Here is a 4,662-nt window from a genome sequence, read left to right on the forward strand (position 1 = left end):
GCTGTTCAGCAGTGGAACTCTCTGCACCTGAGTGTGGTGGAGGCTCCTTCTTTGGAAGCTTTTAAACAGAGGCTGGATGGCCATCTGTCAGGGGTGATTTGAATGCAATATTCCTGCTTCTTGGCAGGGGGTTGGACTGGATGGCCCAGGAGGTCTCTTCCAACTCTTTGATTCTATGATTCTATGAAGTTGCATTTCTATAATTATGGGGTGTACTAGATTCGATAGTGCACTAGAAGTGTGCCTTAGGGCCTTCCACAAAGCCCTATATCCCAGAATATCAAGGCAGAAAATCCCACATTATGAGGGTGAACTCAGATAACCCAGTTCAAAGTAGATATTGTGCCTTGATATTCTGGGATATAGGGCTGTGTGGAAGGGTCCTGTGTTGCCGGCCAAAAGATCACAGCTAAGAATGGAGGAGAGGCAGCAGTGACCATGAAAATATTGGTGGGAAGGTTTGATGGAGGAGCGCAGCTTCATCAGACTTTTTGCAGCCACCAGCGGCTTCCTACCAGAACGTTGTGGAGAAGCAGATGCCGGTGGTGGCCATGAAAATGCTGTTGGGAAGGCCAGACTGAAAGACACAGCTTTTTCTAGCCCCATCACCTCATATTAAACACAACAGCAAATCTTTTTTTTCCTTTGGTAATGCACATCTTTAAAACTGAGGTGCGCATTACATTCTATTATAATCAAGTAAATATGGTATAAGGATACAAGACAGTTCCAAATAGACCCAGTGAACAGCTGGGGAAAAGATCAGACAGGAGGTCTCTGCAGAGAACTGACCTGGCCCACATGACCCATTTGAATGTATCTCCAATAATAATAATAATAATAATAATAATAATAATAATAATAATAATTTTTATTTATTTATATTCCACCCTATCTCCCCAAGGGGAGTCAGGAGGATCACAGTACACATACAAGGCAAACATTCAATGCTATGTATTGTCAAAGGCTTCCATGGCTGGAATCACTGGGTTGTTGTAGGTTTTTCAGGCTATATGGCCATGTTCTAGAAGTATTCTCTCCTGCTGCTTCACCTGCATCTTTGGCAGGCATCCTCAGAGATTGTGAGGATGCCTGCCATAGATGCAGGCGAACCGTCAGGAGAGAATACTTCTAGAACATGGCCATATATCCCAAAAAACCTACAACAACACAATTCAGTACTGTTTTGGATATACAGGACAGAGACAGCAGAACAGAACTGGCATGTTGTGGCGGCGTCCAGTTTTTCGGTGCCTTGAAGGTTGTGCTCGAATCCAGACACAGAGAGGTGCTGTCGTGCCATCCTCTATGACGAAGAGCCATCAGGACTTCTTCCTTCCTTTTGGTTACCAGGCATTTTCTGATCTTTTTCTTAATGGTGTCGTAAAATTAAAATTAATGGGCACCCTGTGTCCCAAGGGCAACCTCTGCAACCAATGTCCTTGTTTTAACCACTGATAAGGCAATTATATTTCTCGTTTCATCAATTAAATTACTATATTTTAAATGCAAGCAGCAATAATGCAAGTGAAACAAACTGACAAGGAAATAGGGAAAGGAAATGGCAAAGAGGGTCATGGGACTGTTTTGAACTTGCATCAGTCCTCAACAAACTATCCATGAAATACATGTGGCTACAGTAGGTATCGAATATTATGAAACACATTCCCTAACACTTCTTTCCCCAAGAATGCAAGATTGGAAAGTTGGGAGTTCTCCTGGACTCATTGTTGAGCCTGGAACTCCAGGTCTTGGTGGTGGCTAGGGGTACATCCATACAATTAAAACCTGTGCACCAGCTGCGCCCTTAACTTGGGAAGTCTGGCTTGGCCGTGGTAGTCCACACTCTGGTTACATCCCATGTAGACTACTGTATCACGCTCTACATGGGGTTGCCTTTGAAGACTATTAGGAAGCTTCAAATAGTCCAACGGGCGGCAGCCAGATTGCTCACTGGAGTGGCATTCAAGGAGCATAAAACTCCCTTGTAACACCAGCTCCACTGACTGCTGACTTGCTACCAAGAACAATTCAAAGTGCTGGCTTTGGCTTATAAAGCCCTAAAGGGCCCCATCCCTATTTACTTGTCTGAACGCAACTCCCTCTATCAACCATTGTGGAGATTAAGAGCTTCTGGAGACGCTCTGCTCTCATTCCCACCACTCACAGTTGTGACTGGTGAGGACAAGAGACAGGGCCTTCTCAGTGGTGGCCCCTCGCCTGTGGAACTCCCTCCCTCGGGATATTAGATCAGGCCCATCTCTCCTGACCTTCCGCAGAAAAATGAAAACATGGCTTTTTGAACAAGCCATTGGAAATAAGTGCAATAGATAAACATGGAAGTATGTGAAATCGAATACTTGAACAACTTAGACAATAATTTTTGGACAACGAGGCTAATAGTGAAGGTAGTGGTTTTATAGGTTTTTTAAGGTTTTAATGTATGTATTTTATAATTCTGTTTAAAAGTTTATGGAATTTTTTACACTGTTTTAATGGCATCGAATCTATGCCTATGTTGTAAAGTCGCCTTGAGTTACCTTCGGAGTCAGGAAAGGAGAGGTTAAAATATTGTTAATTAATTAATTAATCTCACCTTTCTCTGGCTGGGTGATGTCGAGTTTTTTTGTCCTACATGTCACTTAGGCCCCTTCCACCCAGTTGTATAAAATTCACACTGAAATGGATCATATGGCAGTGTGGACTCAGATAACCCAGTTCAAAGCAGATATTGTGGATTATCTGCCTTGATAGTATGGATTATATGGTTGTATGGAAGGGCCCACAGAAACCCTCTAGATATCATGGAATTGCAACTTCCAGCAGCCATAACCAGTGTGACCAAAGGCAAGAAATGCTGGGAGCTGCAATTCCGCAACACCTGGAGGGCTCCGCAATTATCAGCCCTGCAATGAGTGGACATGACTACTCTGTAAGTAGGCAGCCTAAACACTAGCCACGGCACAAGGCATATGTTAAAGATGTTCTCCTTTTCTATGCACAGGATCCAACCATTTCCTTCAGAAAATGGAGCCAACTGTGGAGTTATGAAAGACAACCAAGCCCGTTCTGAAAGGTGCACTGCTGAATTTTGCTGGATCTGTGAAAAAGAAGTCATTTTGTTCTAACATTTGATATCAATGATCCACCAGCTTTAATATGCTAATAAGATGTCTTGCTTTTTCTCAGATATTCTTAATGACAATGATGAGATTATATATATACTAGCTCACGCACCTGACAATCCCTAGGTTAGATAACTTGTAATGCTATTTTTTTAGAAAAAGTCATTGTTTAGTTTTGGATTTTATCAATGATCCCATTAGAAAATGCGTAAGGATGTGGGTAAACTACAACTCCCATCATTGTCTGTCACACACACACCCCAAACCGTGCTAGTTAAAGTTGATCGTGATGGGTATGCTTGGTCCAGACCCATTATTGTTATTATTATTTTACTGACACAAAAACAGTATGTCACAGCAAATGAGATCTATATGCTGGATTTCGTATCACAAAATCTCAAGTTGAACACTTCCCAAGAGTCTAGGACTGTGTGATGTATTTTTGAATGATGCGCACAGATCGAAGTTAGCAGATTGTGATTTTGTCAATGTTTATTGTTTCCAAATTCCAGCTGAGGTCTTCTGGCTGGCAACCACTGTCAAAATTATTATTATTATTATTATTATTATTATTATTATTATTATTTGATACATGCCAAAAATGCAAGGAATTGATAAATCCAAGGGCTGCATTGGTGTTTAATATGTGGTGTGCAGGGTTATAGTTTAATTGAAAACTCAAGAAGAAGAAATCATATTTATCTCTCTCAATTCGTGGTTGCTGTTGTTTCTCAATAGTATCTCAATCTCCGACACCTTCACAAAGGAACTACATGCTGTTGTTGCAAAAGTCTCGATCAGAACAGCACTTAGTTTTCTTAAAAAGAGATAATAAACCCATATTCTGGTCACAAGAGCTCTTGTCTTCACTGCAGTCCTTTGTCTTACTCTCTAATTTACCTGTTAGGATGGTGAAGAAAAACAGAAAGATTCTGTGTTAATATTCTCTGGCAGTCCAATTTGAAATTGTAATTCTAAAATGTAAGATGTTTAAAAGGTATCTTCCCTTTACAAATCTATATCAACCTATATGAATATGAAGTTGTGCATGCTAATTTATAAGAAGTTATAGAATACTGGAAGCTTAATTTACCATACGAATAATCCTCCTTGACGATGCAGACAGCCTTGTCGCTGATGATTTCACATGTGCTTCGAAGAGGAGTACATGTCTTTGTTTGACGTGTAGCAGTACATCTTGTACATTTTATTGCATCACCTCAAAAAAAATCAAATGTTTCATAACACCATCACTTATCTTTACACCATCGCTTATCATCATTCTCACCTATCAAGAGATACCATTCCCATATATAAAACATATATACAAAATTATGTGCTCCCTGTCTCCTAATTTCAAGATGATGATGACAATAACAGCAACAACATTTTCATAGATAATCATCCTCACATGGAGATATTGACCAAGATTTTGCCAAGAGTCCTCCTCCACTGGTCTTCCCAACCACAAAGTCTGACTTTAGGAAAAAGGGGGAAATAAGACTTACTATAGAAATCTAGAAATGTTAGTAAAAAT

General features: G+C 40.5%; 1 long non-coding RNA gene across 1 annotated transcript; it reads right to left on the reverse strand.

The window, feature by feature from the left end:
- Positions 1-3,591: 3,591 nt before the first annotated feature.
- Positions 3,592-4,343, reverse strand: LOC137096381 (uncharacterized). Its single transcript, XR_010909415.1, has 2 exons — positions 4,219-4,343; positions 3,592-4,025 (listed from the first exon to the last, which is right to left on the reverse strand). It is a non-coding gene; the product is annotated as an uncharacterized lncRNA (long non-coding RNA).
- Positions 4,344-4,662: the final 319 nt, after the last annotated feature.

This window comes from Anolis sagrei, chromosome 2 (assembly GCF_037176765.1).
Source record: "Anolis sagrei isolate rAnoSag1 chromosome 2, rAnoSag1.mat, whole genome shotgun sequence".
Lineage (NCBI taxonomy): Eukaryota > Metazoa > Chordata > Lepidosauria > Squamata > Dactyloidae > Anolis > Anolis sagrei.